The 21,969-nt window shown below is 44.3% G+C and overlaps 1 protein-coding gene across 13 annotated transcripts in view; it reads left to right on the top strand.

Moving 5' to 3' along the window:
• PEBP4 (phosphatidylethanolamine binding protein 4) overlaps positions 1 to 21,969 on the top strand; it is a 269,036-nt gene that overhangs the window by 114,880 nt on the left and 132,187 nt on the right. The window lies entirely within an intron of this gene.

Below are 21,969 nucleotides of genomic sequence, written 5' to 3' on the forward strand. Positions count from 1 at the left end.
CAAGTTTCCTACGGCCTGTTGGTGGTCCTGCCTTGGCCAGTACCTTCTCCTTTTACTTCACGCTCAGTGCCAGGTCCTGGATTAAGTTCAGGGGTCAGACAGTCCTTGTCCTCAGTGAGCTGAGGTTCGGGGGAGAGGGGAGCCTAGAAGCCAATCATTAGAATACAAATAGGTGGCCCCAGAGAGCTGTTTCTGCAGAGAGCATTGTAGGAGCTCAGAAGTCTCACCCAGCGTGGCCGCGGGGGAGGAAGTGGGTTAGGGCAGTTAGTGGCTTATTTCATAATCAGGTAAGGCTTCCTGGAGGAGATGACCACCTGAGCTTAGTCTATAATTGAGAATTGGAGTTGATGGAGCAAAAAGGCAGGGGGCATTCTGGGAACAAAACACAGGGTGGAGAAAGAAACAGTTCAGAGTTGCTGGTGGTGGAAATGTTCCATATGTTAGGCTGGGGAGGATCTTGGTGCAAGAAGGGAAAGGACCCGGTCAGATTGGAGGGGTTTTTTGTTCATTTGTTTGTTTTGTTTTGTTTTGTTTTGTTTGACTGCGTTTGGGTCTTTGTTGCTGCGCTGGCTTTCTGTAGTTGTGGCGAGCAGGGACTACTCTTCACTGCGGTGCGCGGGCTTCTATTGCGGTGGCTTCTCTTGCTGCGGAGCACGGGCTCTAGGCACACGGGCTTCAGTAATTGCAGCACACGGGCTCAGTAGTTGCAGCACGCAGGCCTTGGAGCGCACAGGCTTCAGTAGTTGTAGCTCGCAGGCTCTAGAGCACAGGCTCAGTAGTTGTGGTGCACGGGCTTAGTTGCTCCGCGGCATGTGGGATCTTCGGGGACCAGGGATCGAACCCGTGTCCCCTGCATTGGCAGGTGGATTGTTAACCACGGCGCCACCAAGGAAGTCCCAGATTAGAGTTTTAAATACAGCATTCTGGTGGCTTCGAGGAGGGCGAGCTTGACGGGATAAGAGTGGAAGCCGAGAGACCAATTAGAGGTGATGAAGGCCTGGACCAGGTGCCGTGGAGATGACAGGATGCATTTGAGACAAGTTTGACAGTTACCTAACTGGAAATCCAGAGTGACACAATCTTTTTCTTTTTCTTTCTTTCTTTCTTTCTTTCTTTCTTTCTTTCTTTCTTTCTTTCTTTCTCTCTCTCTCTCTCTCTTCCTTCCTTCCTTCCTTCCTTCCTTCCTTCCTTCCTTCCTTCCTTCCTTCCTCCCTCCCTCCCTCTCTCTCTCTCTCTTTCTTTCTTTCTTTCTTTTCTTTCTCTCTCCCCCTCTGGCCCACTGTTAGGCTGGCAGGGCAAACATCTCCCTGGGAATTCGACGAGGTATCACCACCCAGGTGGCACCCTTCTCTCTTGAGCTGGGTGCCTGGAACCCCTGGAGGGCAGGACCTACCCTCTATCTCTGCCATGGCAACTAGCAGCACTGCGGACAGCTCCGTTTAGATGCTGGGTCAATGAATGGTGCTTTGATCAGATAAGGGTAAACAAAAGGGGTGGGAAATTCTTCAACTGCAGGTAGGAAGTATGCACACAGGACCCTAACCACTGTTTATCAGAGTTAAAGCCCTGTGCGCTCACTTCCACAGAAAGCCAGCCCTTCCTCTAGGGCTTTCACCATGAATCAGAAAACACTGCCAACTGCTATGAATGCAGCTTCAGAAGCTGTAGGAAGTCTCCTTACCAGTTTCAGGGCCCTGCTTTCCAACCAAAAAAATCATGGAGCACCTGAAATGCATTCCTGTTGGAGCAGGCTGTGCAGAAGATGGGAGTGCATGTTGGCTCTGGGGATACACAGATAGGAGGGTGACACGGAGGGACTCACCCACATCAGCAGTTTTGTACATTGTGGTGGCAGGAATTCAAGGCAATAGGCCTTTGCTCATTTAATTCTCCATGTTGCCTGTGTTATGCTGGAGATTCCTACTGCTGCCTTTCACAGCAAATAGCTTCCTCTGGTATGTTGTGGCAATAAAGGTCAGCAACCTAGTTAAGAGCGTGGAACCTGGTCTAGGCTCAAATTCCATCTCCTCTGCTCCTACTAGCTGTGTGCCCTTAGAGAAGTTAAGTGACTCAACCTTTTGAAACCTCAGTTTTCTCATCTGTAGATTGGGTATATGTTAGAGATATTGTGAAGTCTGAAAGAGTTGATGCCTGTTTAAGCACTTAGAACAGTGTCTGGTACATGGTAAGCCCTCGGTAAATATTAATTGTTATTAATATTGCCAGAGTCCTCTGTCCTCTATTTGGTATGGCTGTACTTCCAGCTCCTTTTACCAGCTGCTCAACCCATGCTGCTGTTTTGGGATCCCATGAAGTCCTCCCTCCATCCCTCCCTTTATTTTAAGTCCCTGGATACTTAAATATTGACACTGTGATTCCTGAATCACTCTTCTGGGGGCAAGAAAATAGACTTCATTTAGAAGAAAAGATCATTTTTTAAAAAATATTTATTTATTTATTTATGGCTGTGTTGGGTCTTCGTTTCTGTGCGAGGGCTTTCTCTAGTTGTGGCAAGCGGGGACCACTCTTCATCGCAGTGCGCGGGCCTCTCACTATCCCGGCCTCTCTTGTTGCGGAGCACAGGCTCCAGACGCGCAGGCTCAGTAATTGTGGCTCACGGGCCCAGCTGCTCTGCAGCATGTGGGATCTTCCCAGACCAGGGCTCGAACCCGTGTCCCCTGCATTGGCAGGCAGATTCTCAACCACTGCGCCACCAGGGAAGCCCCGAAAAGATCATTTTTGATTGAAGATAAGATACTCTTATAAAGACTGACTGAGATATAGAATCATAGAATATGGAGCCAGAAGACGTCTTGGAAGTACTAATTCAAGCTCACATTTTTCAGAGACGCAGCAAGATGGAGTTACTTGTGGCAGATGGAGAGTGGGAACCCTGGCCTCCTGCTCCCAGTGCCTCCCGACCATCACTGCCGGCTTCCCTGGGCTCTTCTCTCGCCTCACCTTCAGGCCATCTGAGTCCTTTTGGTCTCTGCTCTTCCCTCACTCATCTCTGCCTCTGGTCGAGCCTTCTCTTGTCTAGTCCAAAACCACACTAGTGGTCTGTCCCTGTATCAGTAAGGATTCAACTAGAGAAACAGAACCAGTAGGAAATATATAGCAGGGGGTTAATTGCAAGGAATTGGCTTACGCGATTGTGGAGACTGCTAGGCAAGTCCCATGCGTGGCGTAGGCCATCAGGAAGGGCAGGCAGGGAACTTGGGCAAGAATTGAGGCTGCAGTTCACAGGTGAAATTTCTTTTTCTTCTGGGAAAATTTAACTGATTGAATCAGGCCTACTCGGGTTATCTCTGATAATCTCCTTTACGTAACGTCAACTGAGCAGAAGCAAGAAGAACTACAATCCTGCAGCCTGTGGAACAAAAACCACATTCACAGAAAGACAGACAAGATGAAAAGGCAGAGAGCTATGTACCAGATGAAGGAACACGATAAAACTCCAGAAAAACAACTAAATAAAGTGGAGATAGGCAACCTTCCAGAAAAAGAATTCAGAATAATGATAGTGAAGATGATCCAGGACCTCAGAAAAAGAATGAAGGCAAAGATCGAGAAGATGCAAGAAATGTTTAACAAAGACCTAGAAGAATTAAAGAACAAACAAACAGAGATAAACAATACAATAACTGAAATGAAAAATACACTAGAAGGAATCAATAGCAGAATAACTGAGGCAGAAGAACGGATAAGTGACCTGGAAGACAGAATGTTCGAATTCACTGCCGCAGAACAGAATAAAGAAAAAAGAATGAAAAGAAATGAAGACAGCCTAAGAGACCTCTGGGACAACATTAAACACAACAACATTCACATTATAGGGCTCCCAGAAGGGGAAGAGAGAGATAAACGACCCAAGAAAATACTTGAAGAGATTATAGTCGAAAACTTCCCTAACATGAGAAAGGAAATAGCCACCGAAGTCCAGGAAGCACATAGAGTCCCATACAGGATAAATCCAAGGAGAAACACTCTGAGACACATAGTAATCAAATTGGCAAAAATTAAAGACAAAGAAAAATTATTCAAAGCAGCAAGGGAAAAATGACAAATAACATACAAGGGAACTCCCATAAGGTTAACAGCTGATTTCTCAGCAGAAACTGTACAAGCCAGAAGGGAGTGGCATGATATACTTAAAGTGATGAAAGGGAAGAACCTACAACCAAGATTACTCTACCCAGCAAGGATCTCATTTACATTTGATGGAGAAATCAAAAGCTTTACAGACAAGCAAAAGCTAAGACAATTCAGCACCACCAAACCAGCTCTACAACAAATGCTAAAGGAACTTCTCTAACTGGGAAACACAAGAGAAGAAAAGGACCTACAAAAACAAACCCAAAACAATTAAGAAAATGGTCATAGGAACATACATATTGGTAATTTCCTTCAACGTGAATGGATTAAATGCTCCAACCAAAAGACACAGGCTTGCTGAATGGATACAAAAACAAGACCCGTATATATGCCATCTACAAGAGACTCACTTCAGACCTAGGGACACATACAGACTGAAAGTGAGGGGATGGAAAAAGATATTCCATACAAATGAAAATCAAAAGAAAGCTGGAGTAGCAATACTCATATGAGATAAAATAGACTTTAAAATAAAGAATGTTACAAGAGACAAGGAAGGACACTATGTAATGATCAAGGGATCAATCCAAGAAGAAGATGTAACAATTATAAATATATATGCACCCAACATAGGAGCACCTCAATACATAAGGCAACTGCTAACAGCTCTAAAAGAGGAAATCGACAGTAACACAATAATAGTGGGGGACTGTAACACCTCACTTACACCAATGGACAGATCATCCAAAATGAAAATAAATAAGGAAACAGAAGCTTTAAATGACACAATAGAACCAATAGATTTCACTGATATTTATAGGACATTCCATCCAAAAACAGCAGATTACACTTTCTTCTGAAGTGCGCACGGAACATTCTCCAGGATAGATCACATCTTGGGTCACAAATCAAGCCTCAGTAAATTTAAGAAAATTGAAATCATATCAAGCATCTTTTCTGACCACAATGGTATGAGATTAGAAATCAATCACAGGGGAAAAAACGTAAAAAACACAAACACATGGAGGCTAAACAATACGTTACTAAATAACCAAGAGATCACTAAAGAAATCAAAGAGGAAATCAAAAAATACTTAGAAACAAATGACAATGAAAACACGACGATCCAAAACCTATGGGATGCACAAAAGCAGTTCTAAGAGGGAAGTTTATAGCTATACAAGCCTACCTCAAGAAACAAGAAAAATCTCAAACAGTCTAACGTTACACCTAAAGGAACTAGAGAAAGAAAAACAAACAAAACCCAAAGTTAGCAGACAGAAAGAAATCATAAAGACCAGAGCAGAAATAAATGAAATAGAAACAAAGAAAACAATAGCAAAGATCAATAACACTAAAAGTAAAACTCATCAAGAAAAAGAGGGAGAGGACTCAAATCAATAAAATTAGAAATGAAAAAGGAGAAGCTACAACAGACACCACAGAAATACAAAGCATCCTAAGAGACTACTACAAGCAACTCTATGCCAATAAAATAGACAGCCTGGAAGAAATGGACAAATTCTCAGAAAGGTATAACCTTCCAAGACTGAACCAGCAAGAAAGAGAAAATATGAACAGACCAATCACAAGTCATGAAATTGAAACTGTGATTAAAAATCTTCCAACAAACAAAAGTCCAGGACCAGATGGCTTCACAGGTCAATTCTATCAAACATTTAAAGAAGAGCTAACACCCATGCTTCTCAAACTCTTCCAAAAACTTGCAGGGGAATGAACACTCCCAAACTCATTCTATGAGGCCACCATCACCCTGATACCAAAACCAGACAAAGATACTACAAAAAAAGAAAATTACAGACCAATATCACTGATGACTATAGATGCAAAAATCCTCACCAAAATACTAGCAAACAGAATCCAACAACACATTAAAAAGATCATACACCATGATCAAGTGGGATTTATCCCAGGGATGCAAGGATTCTTCAATATACACAAATCAATCAATGTGATACACCATATTAACAAATTGAAGAATAAAAACCATATGATCATCTCAATAGATGCAGAAAAAGCTTTTGACAAAATTCAACACCCAGTTATGATAAAAACTCTCCAGAAAGTGGGCACAGAGGGAACCTACCTCAACATAATAAAGTCCATATATGACAAACCCACAGCACACATCATTCTCAATGGTGAAAAACTGAAAGCATGTCCTCTAAGATCAGGAACAAGACAAGGATGTCCACTCTCACCACTATTATTCAACATAGTTTTGGAAGTCCTAGCTATGGCAATCAGAGAAGAAAAAGAAATAAAAGGAATACAAATTGGAAAAGAAGAAGTAAAACTGTCACTGTTTGCAGATGACATGATACTATACATAGAGAATCCTAAAGATGCCACCAGAAAACTACTAGAGCTAATCAATGAATTTGGTAAAGTTGCAGGATACAAAATTAATGCACAGAAATCTCTTGCATCCCTATACCCTAATGATGAAAAATCTGAAAGAGAAATTAAGGAAACACTCCCATTTACCACTGCAACAAAAAGAATAGAATACCTAGGAATAAACCTACCTAGGGAGACAAAAGACCTGTATGCAGAAAACTGTAAGACACTGATGAAAGAAATTAAAGATGATACCAACAGATGGAGAGACAAACCATGTTCTTGGATTGGAAGAATCAATATTGTGAAAATGACTATACTACACAAAGCAATCTACAGATTCAATGCAATTCCTATCAAATTACCAATGGCATTTTTTACAGAACTAGAATAAAAAAATCTTAAAATGTATATGAAGACACAAAAGACCCCAAATAGCCAAAGCAGTCTTGAGGGAAAAAAACGGAGCTGGAGGAATCAGACTCCCTGACTTCAGACTATACTACAAAGCTACAGTAATCAAAACAATATGGTACTGGCACAAAAACAGAGATATAGATGAATGGAACAGGATAGAAAGCCCAGAGGTAAACCCACGCACCTATGGTCAACTAATCTATGACAAAGGAGACAGGGATATACAATGGAGAAAAGACAGTCTCTTCAATAAGTGGTGCTGGGAAAACTGGACAGCTACATGTAAAAGAATGAAATTAGAACACTCCCTAACACCGTACACAAAAATAAACTCAAAATGGATTAGAGACCTAACTGTAGGACCAGACACTATAAAACTCTTAGAGGAAAACATAGGAAGAACACTCTTTGACATAAATCACAGCAAGATATTTTTTGATCCACCTCCTACAGTAATGGAAATAAAAACAAAAATAAACACATGGGACCTAATGAAATTTCATAGCTTTTGCACAGCAAAGGAAACCATAAACAAGACGAAAAGACAACCCTCAGAATGGGAGAAAATATTTGCAAGTGAATCATTGGACAAAGGATTAATCTCCAAAATATATAAACAGCTCATGCACCTCAATATTAAAAAAACAAGCAACCCAATCCAAAAATGGGCAGAAGACCTAGACGTTTCTCCAAAGAAGACAAACAGATGGCCAAGAAGCACCTGAAAAGCTGCTCAACATCACTAATTATTAGAGAAATGCAAATCAAAACTACAATGAAACTACAATGAGGTATTACCTCACACCAGCTAGAATGGGTATCATGAGCAAATCTAGAAACAACAAATGCTGGAGAGGGTGTGGTGAAAAGGGAACCCTCTTGCACTGTTGGTGGGAATGTAAATTGATACAGCCACTATGGAGAACAGTATGGAGGTTCCCTAAGGAACTAAAAATAGTATTACCATATGACCCAGCAATCCCACTACTGGGCATATACCCAGAGAAAAACATAATTCAAAAAGACACATGCAGCCCAATGTTCATTGCAGCACTATTTACAATAGCCAGGTCATGGAAGCAACCTAAATGCCCATCGACAGCCAAATGGATAAAGAAGTTGTGGTACATATATACAATGGAATATTACTCAGCCATATAAAGGAACGAAATTGGGTCTTTTGTGGAGTCGTGGGTGCATCTAGAGCCTATCATACAGAGTGAAGTAAGTCAGAAAGAGAAAAAAAAATATCGTATATTAACGCATATATGTGGAACCTAGAAAATGGTACAGATGAACCAGTTTGCAGAGCAGAAATTGAGACACAGACGTAGAGAACAAACGTATGGACACCAAGGGGGAAAACGGCAGGAGGTGGGGGTAGTGGTGTGATGAATTGGGAGATTGGGATTGCCATGTATACACTGATGTGTATAAAATAGATGACTAATAAGAAAATAAATAAATAAATAAAGAGATTACCTGAGACCAGATTAGAGGAATGCAGGCCCTGCACAAAAAAATAAATAAAATAAAGTCAACTGATTATGGACATTAATCACAACTACAAAATACCTTCACAGCAACACCAATATTTGACGGAATAACTGAATTCCGTAGCCTTGCCAAGTTGACACATAAAACTGACCACCACAGTCCCCTAGTGGCCTTGCCATTTCTCCTCCTTCTAGTCTGTCTAATATACCGCTGTCATATCCATCTTCCCAAAACTCTGCCTTGCCCTCCTTTTCAAAGTTTTCCATGGTGGTCCACAGGTTACAAGAGAAAACCCAGCTTGCCAACTGTATCTCCCACTTAAACCTTCTGTTTTAGTCAAACCTGTCTACTTGTCCTCTGAACCATAACCATCCCTTCCCTTGCCCAGTTGCTTCCCAACTGCCCAAGCCCCACCCCTCCCTTTAAGGCCACTCTGTTTGGTTCCTGCCACAAGGCTCCCCTACCACAGCTCATCATGCCCCTCATCACCAGTGCTGCCCTTCCATCCGTCCCTCCAGTTCCACAGGCATCCGTTCTCTGCACCCCTCACTTGCTGCTTAGCTAAACAAGCAGGAGAGATTAATTCAGGATGAAGAATTGGTAGGGAGACGGGGAGAGGCTCACTCTCACTGCTCCTCCCTCCCCCCAAACCAGCCAGTATGCTGGTCAAACCTAACACACTGCTCCTAAGATCTTATTACTAAAGTGAAAGATGGGGTCCAGGTTATTATAAATGGCAACTGAAACAAATTTCTCTCCATTTCTTTTTATTTCCCCTGCCCACCACCTCCACCCCACACCTTTCTGTCAAGAGAAGTTCTTAGTTCTTGATATCTCTTTATAATCAAGTTGACATCCCTTGGATTTAAGGAAATTCAGAATGCAAGACTCCGGACCAGCCAAAACAGAAAATAGGTCCGTGACATGAGAGAGCACCCCCTTTAATGTTTTAAGAGATTCTCCAGTGGATTCTGCTAACCGTAATCTACATCAGATCTCTCTCTCTTTTTTTTTAATTGAAGTATAGTTGATTTACAATGTTGTGTTAGTTTCAGGTGTACAGCAAAGTGATTCAGTTATACATAGTACACATATAGCTTTTTTTCAGATTCTTTTCCCTTATAGGTTATTACAAAATATTGTGTATAGTTCCCTGTGCTATACAGTAGGTCCTTGTTGGTTATCTGTTTTATATATAGTAGTGTCCAAACTGCTGATTTATCTCTCCTCCTCGCCTTTCCCCTTTGGTAACCATAAGCTTGTTTTCTATGTCTGTTGGTCTATTTCTGTTCTGTAAGTAAGTTCATTTGTATCTTTTTTTTTTTTTAGATTACACATATAGTGATATCATATGATATTTGTCTTTGTCTGGCTTACCTCACTTAGTATGATAGTCTCTAGGTCCATCCATGTTGCTGCAAATGGCATTATTTCATTCTTTTTTATGGATGAGTAATATTCCATTGTATATATGTACCACATCTTTATTTATCCATTCATCAGTCAGTCAATGGACATTTAGGTTGCTTCCATGTCTTGGCTATTGTAAACAGTGCTGCAATGAACATTGGGGGTGCATGTATCTTTTCTAATTATAGTTTTCTCTGGATATATGCCCAGGAGTGGGATTGCTGGATCATATGGTAGCTCTATTTTTAGTTTTTTAAGGGACCTCTATACTGTTCTCCATAGCAGCTGCACCATTTTACATTCCCACCAACAGTGTAGGAGGGTTCCTTTTTCTCCACACCCTCTCCAGCATTTATTATTTGTAGACTTTTTGATGATGGCCATTCTGACCGGTGTGAGGTGATACCTCATCAAATCTTGCCAAAGCAAGATGTTCATACCAGCACAGTGTAGTGTGAAGAATTTGCCTGGGGGCTTCCCTGGTGGCACAGCGGTTAAGAATCCTCCTGCCAATGCAGGGGACACGGGTTTGATCCCTGGTCCGGGAAAATCCCACATGCCATGGAGCAACTAAGCCCATGAGCCACAACTACTGAGCCTGTGCTCTAGAGCCCCCGAGCCACAACTACTGAGCCCACATGCCACAACTACTGAAGCCCATGCTCCGCAGCAAGAGAAGCCACCGCAATGAGAAATCCACACATCGCAACAAAGAATAGCTCCCGCTCGCCACAACTCTGAAAGCCCATGCACAGCAACAAAGACCCAACGCAGCCAAAAATAAGTAAATAAATAAATAAATAAATTTATTTAAAAAAAAAAAGAATTTGCGTGCCTGGGTTTGCAGGCAAATTTCCAGCAAATCTAATAATTTCCTTTGTAGATATAGGGTAAAGTATTTAGCCTCTCTGTGCCTCAGTTGCATCATTTGTACAATGGGCATAATAAAAGATATTTACTTATCCGACATAAAACCCACCTCTTGGGTGTATGGTGAGGATTCAGTTAGTCTATGGAAAGCACTTAGAAAGCCCGGCATGTCGAAAGAACTCTGTACATCTTAGCTACCGCTTTTATTAGCAAATGGGCAAATGGAACCTCCACATCTCCCTCTGCACATGCCGACATCAGCAGGCTAAGATACTTTTATAAAGTGCCCAATCTCAACCCGTGGCCCTGCACCGGCCTCAGGTAACAGCTCTGGCAATGAGGTTGCACCGCCTTCTAGCTCACTGTGTCAGTCACTTAGAAGTCAAGAAGCCCTGCACTCCAAGGGGTGCAAATTTAACTCTGTTTGAACAAGTGTTTATTGGTCGTCTCCCATGTTCAATATATTGCGCTGGGCCCTGGAGATGCTGAGATAAGATGTGGTCAGGTCCTCAGGAATTTGCAAGGGAGATGACTAATGTGGAAACCATCAAGAAGACCTCGAGGCAGCGTGGCGTGTCAGGAACATGGACGGTCCGTGCTGTCACGGAGTCATTCCTGAGCAACGTGCCAGGAGCTGAGCTTGAAGGGAGAACGAGTGGGAGACTGTGGGTACTCATCTTTGCGTCCCTGTCTTGCACAGTGCCTGGTACATAAACGATGCTCAGAAGATCTTTGTGAATGACTGGCTATAACCGAGAGTCTTGAGAAAAGCTACATGAAGCAGGTACCTTGCGTTTTAAACTTTGAAGACAGAATCAGATTTTGAGAGGGCGAAAGAGATGGGAATGGATAAACAAAATGTAGTATATACGTACCATGGAATATTATTCAGCCTTTCAGAGGAAATACATTCTGACCCATGCTACAACATGGATGAAACTTGAGAACATTGTACCAGTCACAAAAAGACAAACACTGTAGGATTCCACTTATATAAGGTACCTAGAGTAGTCAAATTGATAGAGACAGAAAATAGAATGGTGGTTGTCAGCGGCTGAGGGGAATGGGGAGTTGTTTCATGGGAAAAGAGTTTCATTTTTGCAAGACAAGTTTTGGAGATGGGTTGCTTGTCAGTGTGAAGGTACTTATCACTGCCTAACTGTCCACTTAAGAATGGTTAAGATGGCAAATTGTATATTATGAGTGTTCTAGCACGACTGATAAAAAGGAAGGCCAGGAAGACACCTGTAAGAACAAAGGAGTTAGGAAAGGTAGAGGCAGAGAGTGCAGGATGTGTTCAAGGGAGTACGATTGGGACATAGCAGGAGATGAGGTCAGGTGGAGGCCAAATGTGCCTCAAATGCCATGTCAAGGGGGTATGGAGGTTAAAATTTTGACTTTGCTTTCATATGCCGCTGAGGTGAGTCTTCTAATATTCTCTTCAACCTTGACTACTATAGGATCATCCTGGGTACTCTGTGGGCCAGTGTACCAAGCCATTATCCCAGTTCTACACCAACCCCACCTCTTCTGCTAAGCAGACCCCAAGGCCCACCTCACCTGGGCCAGAGGGGGCCCATGGCACCGGCGCCTCTGGGCAGTTCTTCTGCTGACTTTGGTTTGAACTGATCCTCGCGGGAGTGTTTAAGTTCCAGCCGCCCTGATGGAAACTCAATGAGATCCCAGTCTGATTAGCCTGACTTCTTTCCAATTGAATATTCATAAGCTGCAAGCACCACTCTTGGCAAATCGCTAGCTCTGCATCAGAAGCCACTTGGAGTTCCCATCCCTGACTTCCTCCTGAGGTGCAGGCTCCACGGGGGGAGTGGGATGGCCACGTGATCGGGTTACCTGGAGGTGCTGCCTTACTTTGCGTTGTAGGCTGGGCTCTTTTAGGTCTAAGACAAAAGGCTTCCTTGTGGAAAGTAGAAATGAGTTGGTCTAGGACATTTTGGAGTTCAGTTTGTTGTAATGTTTGTGTTTGGGTGTCAAGGACACACTGGGCAATGCTGACTTCTAGATGGAGCTGTGACCCAGATGGCTTAAGACAGACCTCTCAATGTAGCTCTGTTTCTTATTTAACATAAGATTTTTAAGCTTCAGTTATCATGCCTAAGTCTCAGTTTCATCATCTCAAAAATGAATGTAATAATCCCTTTCCTGCTTTCTAAGGATATCCGGAAGATGAATGGATGACGTACTTTGAAATCTGAATGACAGGATGAACACATAATACTATGCATTCTCCAAAAATGCTGGGACTAAACCTTTGCCAGTGAGGAAGTATTGTGCATGCCTCTTATCCCTGTATTTACCAAATGGAAACAGAAGAAAATTCTTGTTCTGAGGTTGACAATAAGCCTTAACCTGAGTGGTCATTCATTGAAAGACAGGCTAATTCCCTTCTTGGGCCACAGTGCTAAAAACAGTTCAACTCCTTGGATGCCCTGGCTATTTTGCTGCCCACCAGCTGAGAAAGGAACTTGGTAAGAAGAAATGCAGGAATCTAGATGATTCCTTTCACCATTTCCTTACCCACACCATCCCGCTTTTACCAGCTATGTCTGTCGGTTCACCTGAAGCTTCAGCTTCTCACTGGGACCCAGAGAGGAACCCTCCTTAGTTTTAATAGTGGCAAGAGCAAAGAATGTCATAGGCCACCCTGGTCACCTCAGAGAATTCTACCACATGGGCCCCACGCTCTACAAAATAGTGGAGAAGATGGTTAGAATAACAACCAAGAGCTTTCCCTGTCCTTGGTCCATTAAACATGGACTCTGCACCAGGCCATGGACAACCCCTATTTCAGGTAATTCTCGTGGATAGCTCTCCTCCTGCACCCTCTCCATCATGTCGTGTCCATCTCCATGGCTCACTGCTCCCTGACTCAACACGCTGTCTTCAACATGTACAAAATGAGAGACTGAGAAAGAAGCTCATTAGGAATATTCAGTATTTGAGGTCAGTTACTGGCTTCTCAGTTTAGTAACCCACTTCCACCTCCCTCTTTGATTCTAGACTCTGAATCCCACTAGAATCAACTCTAGAAGCTCCCCAACCTAGAGTTCAGATGAAAGATTCATCCCATCAGTCCTGGATTCAAGGGCCCTACCAACCAGACCAGCCCCTGGCCCACCATCTTGGCTTCTAACTCAGCTTCTGCTATTTACTTGCTATGAAGCTTGCTCACTGCATGGAGGCCAAAATATACTGAGCGTCAGCCTTTCACCCTTGATGGTCCTTCAAGAACTTGGCTCTGGCCATGAGTGTTTCTGAGATGAGTGAGAGGCAAGAGGCAAAGAGAAGGGTAGAGCTTTGGTATACAGTGGGAGCCCCATGTAGTATGGAGGTTTCGTCTATAAATTGCAAGTCTTACTGAGAGCATCAGGGCATTAAACCAAAATGTGGGAGAGAGAGAGTGTGTGTGTGTGCGTGCGTGTGTGTGCACATACACCACTTAGGGTGCTTTATAAGTAGCCCAAATATTTACTGTAAAATTTTGGACTAGCCACATTTTTAAGAAAGAAGGAAAGGAATGGAGGGAGGGAAGGAGGAAGGAAGGAAGAAAGAAAGAAAAAGGTAGGGAAATGCTCTTACTCTGGCACTAAAAGATGATTAGTAATAATATCTTGGTATAAATTCCTCCACATTTTTATATCTATAAATTGTATCTTACTTTATATACTGGTTTATAATTTTAATTTTTTCCACATAAGAGTGCATGTTTACATGTCATCAAACACTCACCTATCATTTTTAATGGCTGAATGACATTCCATGGGATTGTGACTTTACCAGACTTCGTTTCACCAATTCTTTTTTTTGGACATTGGGCTGTTTTGTGGGAATTTTTTTCTTTCACTACCATAAATAATTTGGCATCAGGAAAACTCAGACCTAAATTTTTTACTGTATATAATTTTTATTTATTTATTTATTTATTTATTTATTTATTTATTTATTTATGGCTGTGTTGGGTCTTCGTTGCTGCACGCGGGCTTTCTCTAGTTGTGGCCAGCGGGGGCTACTCTTTGTTGCGGTGCATGGGCTTCTCATTGTGGTGGCTTCTCTTATTGCGGAGCATGGGCTCTAGGCACGCAGGCTTCAGTGGTTGTGGCATGTGGGCTCAGTAGTTGTGGCTCGCGGGCTCTCGAGTGCAGGCTCGGTAGTTGTGGCGCATGGGCTTTGTTGCTCCGCGACATGTGGGGTCTTCCGGGACCAGGGCTCGAACCCGTGTCCCCTGCATTGGCAGGCGGATTCTCAACCACTGTGCCACCAGGGAAATCCTTTTACTATATTTTTAATTCCTTAGGATAAAATCCTAGAGGAGTAGTTAAGAGGTTAAAGGGTATGTATTCTTTCAAGGTTTTTGATATTCATTGCCAAATTGGCCCCAAGAAAGTTAACCAATTTCTACTCCCATACCTTCAACACTTTAACAACACTGGGTATTATAATTTGTTAAAATAATTACCAGACTGGTAGGTGAAAATCAGTACCTCCCTCTTTGATCGTGAAGTAAGTTGGATTTTTTTGATGTGCTTTTTGGTCATTTGTATTTATTTTGTGATTTTTCTGTCCACTGTTGCCCATTTTTCTATTGAGACTTTTTTCTTATTGGTTGGTCAGAGCTTTTTAATACATTAAGGACATCATCCCCTTTGTCATACATGTTGCAAATATTTCCTTGGTCTTTTGTTTGCTTTTTACTCTATGGTGTTTTCTTTGTTTTCTCTTTTGATGAAGAGGGATTGTACATTTTTGCATAGTCTAATCCATCACTCATTTTCCTCTATGATTTCTATTTTCATGTTATTATTGGGAAGCCTTCCCACTCATTAGAGCATTCTTTCTCATTAATTTAACTCTGAATCCTTGGAACATAATACTTCAATCTATTTTATCTCTGGAATCCTGGCCTTCAGGGATGCATTTTCTCCAAGACTCACAGGAGACTCACAGGGTAAAAGGGGGGAATATGGAAAATGTAAATCTGAACACAGACTTCACATCTGATAGAGTCTCCGAGGGCTGGGAAGGGACCTTACGGCTGTTCTAGTCTCCCGGCGACAATCTGACAAGTCCAGACTCTGCTTGAACATCCCTAGTTATCTCACCTGTGGATTTAACTTCTTGTCCAAATCTTTAGAAAAGGTCCCTGGGTTCAGAATAATGTCAACATCTTTCCAAACGTCCCTCTCCCAGGAGCTTTCAGTGCCACCAAACCAGGCGGCCTGTGCCCTGACACGTCCACCCTGCGCAGGGCCAGAGGTCACCCCAGACAAGTGGGAGAGAGAATGGAGGGGTTGACCCCTTCACCGTGAGTATGGCGAGGCTCCGCTATCAGCTACAGAAACACTGACCACAAGGCTACGTGTGTGCTGTTCACACCTGGGTTGTGACACCTCTGCCAGGGTTTGAAAATGCCTTTCTTCCCTGCGTGTGTGTGTGTGTGTAAGCACACATGTACACACTCGCTCACACAAGCTTGCGGACACACTTTCTAACTTCACTCTTCTACTGGTTAATCCTAAATGAGAAAAACTGTCTCTGTAATTTTGAAGAGGGGGATGGGGCAGTGGAGCAAATACAACCTTCAGTAGAAAAAGATGTGCACTGAGCATGTGCAGAGTAATTTTTCTTCTACATGCTTTATTAAATAATTATATGACATAATTACACGTTATAATGTCTTTACACATATTTATGGTAATTACGTCAATGCACATTTGATGTTCTGTAATTACAGTAAATGTACAACAATCCTGACAAATAGCTTGATCAAGAATTCAAATTCCCTACGTGAAGACCCGGGCGAAAATCATTAACCCTTCTGCTTCCTGATTGCCCCAGGGCCTGATTTTTCGTCTGCCTTTTCCTGACACTTTTGGGGTTATTTTTGTCCCTGGGTGTCCCCAAGGCACAGTTACATTGATTTCCACCAGGAATGTTCCTGAGATGGGTCCCTACAGCAACACCACTTTTTTTTTTTTTTATAAATTTATTTATTTTTGGCTGCGTTGGGTCTTCATTGCTGCGCGCGGGCTTTCTCTGGTTGCAGCGAGCAGGGGGTACTCTTCGTTGTGATGCGTGGGCTTCTCATTGCAGTGGCTTCTCTTGTTGCGGAGCAAGGGCTCTAGGCACGTGGGCTTCAGTAGTCGTGGCACGTGGGCTCAGTAGTTGTGGCTCGCGGGTTCTAGAGCACAGGCTCAGTAGTTGTGGCGCACGGGCTTAGTTGCTCCGCGGCATGTGGGATCTTCCCGGACCAGGGCTCGAACCCGTGTCCCCTGCATTGGCAGGCGGATTCTTAACCACTGTGCCACCAGGGAAGTCCCAACACCACTTATTTTTATCATAGTTTCCCCTACAACGCTGCTGTGTATGCTGTTCATGTAGGAGGAGTGGGTGCCAGGCCCTGATGGGGCCCCAGAGGCTGGTAGGTCATGAACGGGTGTTGGTGAGCCCTCAGTGAAGAGAACTGTCCAAGGAGAACTGTCCAAGGAGATGTGGGGAAATCCAAAGAAAGTTGCAGGTCAAGATCCATCTCCTGTGGAATCGGAGCTTCATGGATGGGGTCAGCTGTGAGAATGAATACTGTTCCCTTACCTACAGGCCACTTTGTCATTCAGTAAGCTCCTAATGGACCATGTTTAATTCTCTGGCACCTGGAATCATGCACTGGGATTTTTCCTAGCGAGGCTCTGATACTACCATCTATGTACAGCATTGCATGCATTAATTATGCCAAATGGATGATTTTCTTCTCTTATATGAATATTTTTCATTGTCCAGTCACCTCTTGATTCTGGTGTTGCAGGTTTTGTGGTTCTTGCAAACTAGGACCCATGGCCAGTTTATCAAATACAGTCAGCGGTTGGTGTAATTGTCCCAACCGAGGTGCTTCTCCTGTGATCTATTCATCTGTCTGTCCCAATCCCTCCTAAAGTCTGGAGGAAGTGTTGCTTTCCCTCTGCCCTGACAAAAGTCATCCAGATAAGAGCCACCTATGGATTCAAGCCATCATCCATTTAGCCCAGAGAAGGAGTGCTGGGCCTCTAGGAGGCAATAGAAGAAACCGAGTGCAGGATTTGGACTCCAAATCCCCAAAGAGACATAACAATGGTTCACTATACTGGATTTCCTCCGGTGGAAGAAATCTACTATGAGGCAAGTTGTAGACATGAAAGTACCCAGGGCTAGTGGTGGGCGACCCTCTCTCTGCAGAGAAGGGTACCTGCCTACCTACTTCAGGAACCGTGAGCTAATAGATGTTAGGGAGTTTGAAAAGTTAAAAACTTAATAAAAGTCAGGAATTTGCAGTAAACTCTCTCCTGTGCCCAGCATTGGCCTCCCTTCGTGCGGAAACAGGAATAACCCTCCCTGTTTGCATCCGCCGATTTCATCCCACCTCTGTGACCCATAGAAACTAATTATCCCTATAACAGGTGGTCTTGAAGGGAAATTTCACTTGCTCCCTACAGGAGCAAAAAAGAAATGTTACACTGGTTCAGGCCAGTGTGGGATAGGACTAAAATGAGGGCTGACTAATGACGCCTATAAGTAGCCAACTTATTGACTAATATAATTCTTAGTCATGAAGTCGCCATAGTCCATACATACTGAAATCAAAGCAATTACAGATTTAAATGAAGCTGGAGTCCTTAGTGCAGAAAATGCTTTAGCACAAGATGGGGGTTCAAGGTGAGCGACCCATTACTCCCCCGGTAATGAAAGCGCCTTGCAGCCTGCAGGCTTCTGGGGATGGTAATTGCTGGGGGCTGAGGTGGGCATCTCACCACGCTAATGAGGCCCTATTCCGTTTTTGAGGCCTCACTCCGCTTTTCACAGAGCGCCTGGACTGCCCAGGAACGCAGCACGTCGTAGCCTTCTGAATTTTTCAAAAATGTCACCATCATCTTTTAGTCTTTCTTTCCTCCTTCCGTCCTTCCGTCCTTCCGTCCTTCCGTCCTTCCTTTCACTGTTAATCATTTAGGATCTGGTAAATTTAGACCAATGTCTCATCCATGTAATGAAACACGTGAGCGAGTGAAACAGAAACAGATGTAGCATTTTCTTTCTTTTTTTTCCTTTTAGTGAGGACTTTGCATGGCCAGGAACCATAATTCAGATTTTCTTCACACTCACAAAAGATTCTGCTGGAACCAAGTTTGTGTTGGGAAACAGATTTTTCTAGGCTCTTTCTGGTTGGCCGTTGTGGTTGATGTGTTTCTAACTGCTGTTCATTTACCAACTACTAGAAAAGATGAGCTCAGAGGGAAAGTGGACCAAGGTTTGCTCCTTTTTTTTTCTCTTTAATAAATGTATTTATTTATGGCTGCGTTGGGTCTTCATTGCTGCGTGCAGGCTTTCTCTAGTTGTGGTGCGTGGGCTTCTCATTGCGGTGGCGTCTCTTGTTGCGGAGCGCAGGCTCTAGGCACACGGGCTCAGTAGTTGTGATTCGCGTGCTCTAGAGCACAGGCTCAGCAGTTGTGGCGCACGGGTTTCATTGCTCCACGGCACGTGGGATCTTCCCGGACCAGGGCTCGAACCCATGTCCCCTGCACTGGCAGGCGTATTCTTAACCACTGCACCACCAGGGAAGTCCCAAGGTTTGCTCCTTTATACATAGATTCAGAAAAGAAATCAGGAGGTTTATGCTCTTTTGAAGGTCTTTGGAGGTGTGAAGGAGGGGACCCCACAGATGCGTTTGTGTAGTCAGAGCAAGACCATTTCACAAAAGCAATTTCTTGCCTCAGAGCAACAGGTAGAGGGAAAAAGGAGAAAGAAAGAAACTCAGCTCTCCTACTTTCTAAGGGTTGATGCTTTGGAGATGGAGGGCAGGAGTTTGAAATAAAGTGTTCAGAAGAGAAATCAGCAAGAGGCAAAATCTCCAGCAAAAGATGTCCATTAAGTCTCAGTGATGGGGTTGCTGATAAAGTCTGTTTCAGCCTCCACCCCCTCCCCTCCCTCGCCTCATCCCCACCAGCAGGTTTGGGAGTTCAATAACTCCTCCAGAGGGATGGTGCTCTCTATTCTCTCCAGGTCCCTATAATCCTTGGCTGCTGAGCTACCAACCGCAGTCCCTGGGGATTGAAAATTAATTTCTTTCCCTGTACCACGCGGCTGATCCCAGCTGGCCCGTGGCTCAGCTGGGAGCTGGGGTCAGATGTGCGAGACCACCAGGTGCTTGGAGTAAATGATCAGGGCCTTGGGCCGAGAAAGCTTCTAACAATATGGAAATGGCATTTTCTACTTAACTCAATTGCCGCTCACAGGGCTGTCTCTCTGCACCAAGATTCAATTATCAGGGCCGATGCATGTTCCCCCTTCCCCCTAGTCCTCACCTGTGCTTCCTGGAGAGCTGTGTCGTGTCTTTTTCTGGCAGCTATGGGTGATGGGATTCCCATAGCTGCAGATTGTCAGCTTCAGAACTAACTCTGATGTGCAGTGGGTGGCACCGTGGAAGAGCACTCACTGGAGTGTGCTAGCTGTGTGGCCTTGGGCAAGTCACTTAACCTTCCTGAGCCTCAGTTTCCTCCTCTGTACAACAATAAAGTTATACCAGATGATCTCTGGTCTCAGAGTCTAGTTCTAAAATCCCAAGGCGTCTATCTTAGTACATTTCACTGAAGGTCCCAAAGCACTTCCTTGACCAGGAGTTTTTTCAGTCTCAAAAATTAATTCAGAAGAAACTAGAATACAAAGCCATGAATAAAGGGCATTGCGGGACCCAGTAACTGGTGCAGCTGGAACTCAAGCCAGGTATTCGGGCTTCTAGCCCAGGGTCTTCTGCATCCTCTTCCTCAGGCAGCCAAGCGATCTCCGTGGGGTCCTGCATGTTAGGACTTACTAGAGGCACCTTGCAGACCAGACCTGGATAGGAAGGAGGAAGTAGAGACTATCACTCAGGGCATGATTCGCTTGGCATTGTCTCCTGGAGGCTGCCTTCCCAGGTCCCCAGCCTCTCGCTCTTCAGCTTGTGAAGCTTTTGATGGAAACCCGATCCAAGTGCTGCTGATTCAACGATGTTTGCCCAAATGCTGTTTCCCAAGCACTGTTGGATGCCCAAGATGCCTTCTGAGTCTGTTTTCTTCTTCCAACAAGCCCGTTTCTTTTCCTGGAAGTGGGACATGGCATGAAGCCGGTGGAATCTGAACCCCAGTCTATTCCAACTCCTTTCTAAACTTGGATCCCATTGCAATGAGAGGATCTGGGAGCCCAGCAGAGGCCCCTTCCTCCTACCCCTCCCCAAGGGTCCTGGAGGCAGTGGCTCTTAGTAAGCACTGAATGCACGCAGCAACCTTCCTGCCTATGAGCTAGGCACCGCTCCGTACATGTGTTCACGTCACCTTCAAACCACATTGGGAGGAAGGCGTCAGTGCCTCCGTTATACAAATGGCAGACGCTACCTTCAGACCTAGGCCCATAGCCCATGCTCTTTCTAACATCTCACACACAGACACACACATACACACACACACACACACTTGCTGTGAAGATGTGCTCCTTTTTACACCAAGGAGAACCCCTCCTAGGTGGCACAGCTTTGAATCACTTTGTTGAAAAGGCAGCCCCAAGCCCCGGGCCAGATCATAGCTGCTGTCTCATCAATTGCTTATCTTCCTGGCTGTTTGAACACAGCTTTCTTCTCTCGCTTCACAGTTCTCGCGGCAGCCCGGCTCGATCCAGGGAGGAGCCGTGGCTTTGTTCCTTTCCCAGTTCTTGCTCCAGTCTCTTCCCACTGCTGGCCAGTCCCCTCGTCTTGTTAGTCTAATTTGAAACACTAGCCAATAGGCTCTAGCCCCACCCCTCCCGCCCTCTACAGTTGCCATCATTTTCTGTAGCTCCCATCCACCCTGACTCTAAACCAGGGGAGGCTTTGGAGGAAGGAGAGCAGTGACCCCAGCTTTATCACTCACCGGCCCATGTCCTTGTGCCCACCGCTTATCCCTCCTGAGCCACAGATCTCTCTGTCTTCCAAGGGCGATAAGAATAATACCTCTTCTCTCAAGGGTTTCTGGGGAATCCAGTGAGTCAATATGCGTGGAGGGACTTGGTGAACAGCAAAGCACCAGGTCAGACCAAGTCCGTCTGCACCCGTTCCCCCCACCTTCTCTGGCTCCCTGTTTCTTTCCATCCAGCCTTTATCAAAGGGCCAACCGTGCCACCTCCTTCTCAGAGTACAGCTGGGTCCTCTCCCGCAGCCCCGCCCGCAGGCTGGGTGCATTCCACAACTACAGAAGACAGACTAAAGCCACAGACACGTGGACGTCTGGGGTTGGCTTCATGTGAAAGAAATCAGAAGCACTGGATTTTGAC

Source organism: Balaenoptera borealis, assembly GCF_965194805.1.
Source record: "Balaenoptera borealis genome assembly, chromosome: 8".
NCBI lineage: Eukaryota > Metazoa > Chordata > Mammalia > Artiodactyla > Balaenopteridae > Balaenoptera > Balaenoptera borealis.